Source organism: Triticum aestivum, chromosome 6D, assembly GCF_018294505.1.
Source record: "Triticum aestivum cultivar Chinese Spring chromosome 6D, IWGSC CS RefSeq v2.1, whole genome shotgun sequence".
In the NCBI taxonomy this organism is placed as follows: Eukaryota; Viridiplantae; Streptophyta; class Magnoliopsida; order Poales; family Poaceae; genus Triticum; species Triticum aestivum.
Window position 1 is genome coordinate 219,660,957 of NC_057811.1, and position 8,757 is coordinate 219,669,713.

Below are 8,757 nucleotides of genomic sequence, written 5' to 3' on the forward strand. Positions count from 1 at the left end.
TCGAACCCAAAGCAGAGAAGTGTGTCTTCATAAGATACCCTAAAGAAACTATTGGGTATACCTTCTACCAAAGATCCGAAGGCAAGATCTTTGTTGCCAAGATTGGGTCCTTTCTAGAGAAGGAGTTTCTCTCAAAAGAAGTGAGTGGGAGGAAAGTAGAACTTGATGAGGTAGTTGTACCTTCTCTCGAATTGGAAAATAGCACATCAGAGAAAAACATTCCCGTGATGCCTACATCAACCGAAGAGGAAGCTAATGATAATAATCATGAAACTTTGGATCAAGTTACTACTAAGCCTCGTAGGTCAACCAGAGCATGTACCGCACCAGAGTGGTATGGTAATCCTGTCCTGGAAGTCATGTTATTAGAGAACGGCGAACCTACAAACTATGAAGAAGCTATGATGAGCCCAGATTCCGACAAATGGCTAGAGGCCATGAAATATGAGATAGGATCCATGTATGAGAACAAAGTGTGCACTTTGATGGACTTGCCCAATGATCGGCAAGCCATTGAGAATAAATGGATCTTCAAGAGGTAGACAGACGCTGATGGTAATATCACTGTCTACAATCTATCTACAAAGCTCTACATGTCGCGAAAGGTTCTCGACAAGTTCAAGGGGTTGACAACGATGAGACTTTCTCACCCGTAGCGATGCTTACGTCTGTCAGAATCATGTTAGCAATTGCCGCATGAATATGAAATCTGGCAAATGGATGCCAAAACTGCATTCCTTAACGGATTTCTTAAAGAAGAGTTGTATATGATGCAACCAGAAGGTGTTGTCGATCCTAAAGGCACTAACAAAGTGTGCAAGCTCTAGTGATCCATCTATGGACTAGTGCAAGCATCTTGGAGTTGGAATATACACTTTGATGATGTGATCAAAGCATTTTGTTTTATAGAGCCTGTCGTGGTGGGCGCACGGCAGATGCCACAGGGTAGCTAAAGAGAGGGATATGCAAGAGGCAAACGGTGGGCTCTAGAGGCAAGTCTATTACGAGCGAGTGCAAGACACAAGATGTACCCAGGTTCGAGGCTCTCCGGAGAGATAATACCCCTAGTCCTATCGAGTGTGGTTTATATGTGGAGTATCTAGCAGCGCAGAATGCTCCTGGAGCTGTATCTAGACCAATCAAGAAGCTGGCTACACTTATTCTCTACTCTGCCTCATGTTTGAGTGAGTGTGAATATGTGTGTATGTGAGTGGCCTTGTGGCCATGGCTTGTGGCCAAATGTGAGTGTGGGGCCAAGTCACCCCATGAGTGGATGGATGGATGTGTGCTTTGTAGTGTGCTTGCCCCCTTGGCCAAGTTTGTGGCTTCTTGGCCAAGGGAGTCGCTTATTCTCCAAGGAAGTGCTCCCTTGGGTCACTTTATATACTAGTGCCCAGGGACAAGTAGCACTGTACAGGATGTTGCGTATGACGAGTGAACAATGTATGCTTTATCAGCAACTGTAGAGCATGGCCGTCACGTCTGCGCAGGTCCGATGGGACGTCCTAGTTGACTTAGCCAGATTCCAGCCGGACGGGCTCTACCCAGATGGCTTCAGCCAGCCAGGTTCAGCCAGCCAGGGGGCACTCCCCTGGCAATGTTTTGAAGCATCGTTCCGCCGTCTTGGGCATATCCGGGGGTGACCCCCCCGACATAGACTTACGGTGAAGCCTGTATTTACGAGAAAGTGAGTGCGAGCTCTGTAGCATTTCTGATATTATATGTGGATGACATATTGCAGATTGGAAATGATATAGAATTGCTGGATAGCATAAAACAATATTTGAATAAGAATTTTTCAATGAAAGACCTCGGTGCAGCTGCTTACATATTGGGCATCAAGATCTATAGGGATAGATCGAGATGCTTAATAGGACTTTCACAAAGCACATACCTTGACAAAGTTCTGAAGAAGTTCAAAATGGACTAGTCAAAGAAAGGGTTCTTGCCTGTGTTACAAGGTGTGAAGTTGAGTAAGACTCAAATCCCAACCACGACAGAAGAAAGAGAAAGGATGAAAATCATTCCCTATGCCTCAACCATAGGCTCTATAAAGTATGACATGTTGTGTACCAGACCTGTTGTGTGCCTTGCGATGAGTATTGCAAGGGGATGCAATAGTGATCCAGGATTAGATCACTGGACAGTGGTCAAAATTATCCTTAGGTACCTAAAGAGGACTAAGCAAATTTTTCTCAGTTATGAATGTGGTAAAGAGTTATGTCGATGCAAGCTTTGACACCGATCCGGATGACTCTGAGTCTCAATCTGGATACGTATTGAATGTGGGAGCAATTAGCTAGAGTAGCTCAATGCAGAGCATTGTAGACATAGAAATTTTCAAAGTACGCACGGATCGGAATATTGCAGACACGTTGACTAAAACTCTCTCAAAAGCAAAACATGATCACACCTTAGAACTCATTGGGTGTTAATCACATGGTGATGTGAACTAGATTATTTGACTCTAGTGCAAGTGGGAGACTGTTGAAAATATGCCCTAGAGGCAATAAATAAAGTATTTATTATTATATTTCCTTAATCATGATAAAGGATTATTATTCATGCTAGAATTGTATTGACCGGAAACTTAAATACATGTGTGGATACATAAACAAATACCGTGTCCCTAGTGAGCCTCTACTAGACTAGCTCGTTGATCAAAAGATGGTTAAGGTTTCTGACCATAGACATGAGTTGTCATTTGATAACGGGATCACATCATTAGGAGAATGATGTGATGGACAAGAACCATACGTTAGCTTAGCATATGATCGTTCAGTTTATTGCTAGCTTTCTTAAATGTCAAATACATATTCCTTCGACCATGAGATCATGCAATTCCCGGATACCGGAGGAATACCTTGTGTGCTATCAAATATCACAAGTAACTGGGTGATCATAAAGACGCTCTACGGGTATTGCCAAAGCTGTCTGTTGAGTTGGCGTGAATCAAGATTGGGATTTGTCACTCCTTATGATGAAGAGGTATCTCTGGGCCCTCTCGGTAATTGATACGTCTCCAACGTATCTATAATTTTTTATTGTTCCATGCTATTATATTATCTGTTTAGACGTTTTATATGCATTAATATGCTATTTTATATTATTTTTGGGACTATCTATTAACTAGAGCCCACTGCCAGTTTCTGGTTTTTTCCTTGTTTTTCAGTTTGCACAAAAGGAATATCAAATGGAGTCCAAATGGAATAAAACTTTCACGATGATTTTTCTTGGACCAGAAGACACACGCAGGACTTGGAGATGAAGTCAGAGGAGTCCCGAGGAGGCCACAAGCCTCCAGGCCACGCCCTAGGGGGGCGGTAGCCCTAGCTTGTGGGCCCCTCGGAGCTCTTCTAACCCTAATTCTTGGCCTATAAATTCCAAAATATTCCCAAATGACCAGAAGCATCCACCAAAATACTTTTCTGCCATTGTAACCTTCTGTTCCCATGAGATTCTATCTTGGGGTCTTTTCCGGCATCCTGCCGATGGGGTATTCGATCACGGAGGGCATCTACATCAACCCTAATGCCACTGTGATGAAGCGTGAGTTGTTTACCACAGAACTACGGGTCCATAGCTAGTAGCTACATGGCTTCTGCTCTGTCTTCGATTCTCAATACCATGTTCTCCTCGATGTTATTAGAGATCTATCCGATGTAATCTTCTTTGCGGTGTGTTTGTCAAGATCGATGAATTGTGGATTTATGATCAACTTATCTATGAATAATATTTGAATCTTCTCTGAATTCTTACATGCATGATTTGATATCTTTGTATTTCTCTTTGAATTATCGTCTTGGTTTGGCCAACTAGATTGGTTTTCCTTGCAATGGAAGAGGTCCTTAGTTCTTGGTTCAATCTTGCGGTGTCCTCACCCACTGAAGAAGTAGGGGTAGCGAGGCATGTATTCGTATTGTTGTCCATGAAGGGTAAAAAGATGGGGTGAGTTTATCCCTCTACATCATGTCATCTTGCTTAAGGCGTTACTCCATTCTTATGAACTTAATACTCTAGATGCATGCTGGATAGCGGTCGATGTGTGGAGTAATAGTAGTAGATGCAGGCAGACGTTACTCCGTTTGTGCAGGTATTGGTGATTTGTGTGTTGTCTCCTACTGGATTGAATCCTTGGTTCTTAACTGAGGGAAATACTTATCTCTACTTTGCTGCATCACCCTTTACTCTTCAAGGGAAAAGCCAACGCAAGCTCAAGAAGTAGCAGGAAGAATTTATGGCGCCGTTGCCGGGGAGATCTACATCAAGCCTACCAAGTACCCATCACAAACTCCCATCTCTTGCATTACATTATTTGCCATTTTCCTCTCGTTTTCCTCTCCCCCACTTCTATAACGATTTGAGAAAAATACAAAAAGATTTTCCTTTTTATTCGCCCTTCTTCCGTTCATCTTTTCATTTGCCTTTTGTTTGCTCATTTTCTAGATCGATTTGTTGCCACCATGTCTGAATCTGAGGAGGTTTTCATTGAAAAATATAGTAGTAATCTTGAGGAAAATTTTGATGACTTTCCTAATAACAATCATCATGAAGAACCTACTATCATGCATACTAAAAGACTCTGCATAGGTAGCGGCAATATTATTGGACAAGGCGTTATTCAAGGTTTCTTTACTTGGCTGGAATGCTACCTACGTTATGAGGATCTATTTTTCATAAAACCAATAGTCTTGCGGATGCAATAACTTTTCTCATAATTGAACTTGAAAGACAAATTGTTCATATGCACCCTTGCATAAAAAGGATTTTTCTAGAGTTCTCTAATATTCAACATTCTTCTGTTAAGCGTGCCGCCACTATATTATTAGCCCATGAGTTTAGATTTATCATGAAAGAGGCTAGCGAAATTTGTGCTCATTACAAAATAAATGGTGGTTGTCCCCCATAGAGGAGATCCTTTTTAATCAAGAAGAAATAATGAGATTTCAATCTCCCGATTTTGTTGCCTATAATGAAAATTTGAGAAAAAGAGTCCATACCGAGGTTTGGTTGATAAGATTTCTGAACTTAATGATAATTTTGCTGTACAAAACAACGGATTAGGTTTCGTATTAAGAGATAGGCTCATGACCTTCCACCAACGGAAAGTTACAATGATGAGTTGATTATAAATTATAGGAGGCCGAAGGAGGAACCTATTCCTCCCACACTCGATCTTAGGGATCCTTATCCTATTAAATTTAGCCCTTTTGATTATTTTTACTTACCACAAAGGAAACTTTCCGCTGAAAGAAGGGAGTATGTGATGAGCATGGATGATCTCCCTGACTATTATGACAATACCTAGTTATATGCTTTATGCCTAGCTAGGGGCGTTAAACAATAGTGCTTGTTGGGAGGCATTCCAATTTTATTTTTGTTCTTACTTTTTTGTTCCTGTTTTTGAATAATTTTTCCATCTAGCCTCTAGTTAGATGTTTTTTGGTATTCTAATTTAGTGTTTGAGCCAAGCAAGAACTTTGGGATGGCTTAAGGTGATAGTTGATTTGATCTTGCTGAAAAATAGAAACTTTTGTGCCCAGTCGCAGAATTATTAAAAATCACAAAAGCGAGATAAAATTCTGACTTTTTTTTACACAAGACTGATATACAAATTGCCTCTGTTGTCCTAATTTTTATGAATATTTGGAGTTACAGAAGTATACAAAGTTTCAGGATTGCTATAGACTGTTCTGTTTTTTACAGATTTTGTTTTCTTTGTGTTGTTTGCTTATTTTGATGAATCTATGCGTAGTATCGGGGGGTAGGAACCATGGAGAAGTTGGAATATAGTAGATATTACACCAATTTAAATAAATAATGAGTTCACAATAGTACCAAAAAGTGGTGATTTATTTTCTTATACTAACGGATCTCATGAGTTTTCTTGTTGAGTTTTGTGTTGTGAAGTTTTCAAGTTTTGGGTAAATATTTGATGGACTACGGAATAAGGAGTGGCAAGATCCTAAGCTTGGGGATGCCCAAGGCACCCCAAGGTAATATTCAAGGAAAACCAAGCATCTATGCTTGGGGATGCCCCGGATGGCATCCCCTCTTTCGTCTTCGTATATCGGTAAATTTACTTGAGGCCATATTTTTATTCACCACATGATATGTGTTTTTCTTGGAGTGTCTTGTATGATATGATTCTTTGCTTTTTAATTTACCACACTCAACCTTGCTGTACACACCTTTTGAGAGGGACACGGATGAATCGTGAATTATTAGAATACTCTATGTGCTTCACTTATATCTTTTGAGCTAGGCAATTTTCCTCTAGTGCTTCACTTATATCTTTTCAGAGCACGGCAGTGGCTTTATTTTATAGAAATTGTTGAACTCTCATGCTTCACTTATATTATTTTGAGAGTCTCTCTAAACAGCATGGTAATTTGCTTTGGTTATGAATTTAGTCCTAATATGATAGGCATCCAAGAGGGATATAATAAAAACTTTTATATAAAGTGAGTTGAATACTATGTGAAGTTTGATTCCTTATGATTGTTTTGAGATACAAAGATGGATATCAGAGTCATGCTAGTGAGTAATTGTGGATTGTACAAATACTTGCGTTAAAGTTTGGGATTCCCGTAGCATGCACGTATGGTGAACCGTTATGTGATGAAGTCGGAGCGTGATTTATTTATGGATTGTCTTCCTTATGAGTGGCGGTTGGGGATGAGCGATGGTCTTTTCCTACCAATCTATCCCCCTAGGAGCATGCGTGTAGTACATCCTTTCGATGACTAATAGATTTTTGCAATAAGTATGTGAGTTATTTATGACTAATGTTGAGTCTATGGATTATACGCACTCTCACCCTTCCACCATTGCTAGCCTCAATAGTACCGCACAAGTTTCGCCAGTGCATTGAACCCACCATGTACCCTTCCTCAAAACAGCCACCATACCTACCTATTGTGGCATTTCCATAGCCATTCCGAGATATATTGCCATGCAATTTCCACCGTTCCGTTTTATCATGACACGCACCATCATTGTCATATTGCTTTGCATGATCGTAAGATAGCTAGCATGATGTTTTCATGGCTTGTCCGTTTTTGGATGTCATTTGCTATGCTAGATCATTGCACATCCCGGTACACCGCCGCAGGCATTCATAGAGTCATATTTTGTTCTAAGTATCGAGTTGTAATTCTTGACTTGTAAGTAAATAAAACTGTGATGATCATCATTATTAGAGCATTGTCCCATGTGAGGAAAGGATGATGGAAGCTATGATTACCTCACAAGTTGGGATGAGTCCTCAGACTTAAAATAGAGGCCAAAGAAGCCCACAAAAAAAAGAGAGAAGGGACAATGTTACTATCCTTTTTCCACACTTGCGCTTCAAAGTAGCACCATGATCTTCATGATAGAGAGTCTCCTATGTTGTCACTTTCATATACTAGTGGGAATTTTTTTTGTTATATAACTTGGCTTGTATATTCCAATAATGGGCTTCCTCAAATTGCCCTAGGTCTTCGTGAGCAAGGGAGTTGGATGCACACCCACTTAATTTCTTTTTTGAGCTTTCATAATCTAGTGCATCCGTTGCTTGAATATCCCTTCTCACTCACATAGATATCTATTGATGGCATCTCCATAGCCCGTTGATACGCCTAGTTGATGTGATACTATCTCCTTCTTTTTGTCTTCTCCACAACCACCATATTCTATTCCACCTATAGTGCTACATCCATGGCTCACGCTCATGTATTGTGTGAAAGTTGAAATAGTTTCAGAACATCAAAAGTATGGAACAATTGCTTGGCTTGTCATTGGGGTTGTGCATGATTTAATACTTTGTGTGCTGAAGATCGAGCATAGCCAGACTATATGATTTTGTAGGGATAACTTTCCTTGGCCATGTTATTTTCACGAGACATGATTGCTTTATTAGTATGCTTGAAGTATTATTGTTTTTATGTCAATATTAAACTTTTGTTTTGAATCTTATGGATCTGAACATTCATGCCACAATAAATAAAATTACATGGATAAATATGTTAGGTAGCATTCCACATCAAAAATCCTGTTTTTATCATTTACCTACTCGAGGACGAGCAGGAATTAAGCCTGGGGATGCTTGATAATTCTCCACTGTATCTATAATTTTTTATTGTTCCATGCTATTATATTATCTATTTTGGATATTTTATATGCATTAATACGCTATTTTATATTATTCTCGGGACTAACTTATTAATCTAGAGCCCAGTGCCAGTTTCTATTTTTTCCTTGTTTTTGAGCTTCACAGAAAAGGAATACCAAACGGAATAAAACTTTCGCGATGATTTTTTTTGGACCAGAAGACACACGTAGGACTTGGAGATGAAGTTAGAGGAGTCCCGAGGAGGCCACAAGCCTCCAGGGCGCGCCCCCTAGCTTGTGGGCCCCTCGGAGCTCTTCTAACCCTAATTCTTGGCCTATAAATTTCCAAATATTCCCAAACGACTAGAAGCGTCCACCAAAATACCTTTCTGTTGCGGTAACCTTCTGTTCCCGGGAGATCCCATTTTGGGCATTTTTCGGCGTCCTACCGGAGGGGGATTCGGTCACGGAGGGCATCTACATCAACCCTATTGCCCCTCCGATGAAGCGTGAGTAGTTTACCACAGACCTACGGGTCCATAGCTAGTAGCTAGATGGCTTCTTCTCTCTCTTTGATTCACAATACCATGTTCTCCTAGATGTTCTTGGAGATCTATCCGATGTAATCTTCTTTTGCGGTGTGTTTGTCGAGATCGATGAATT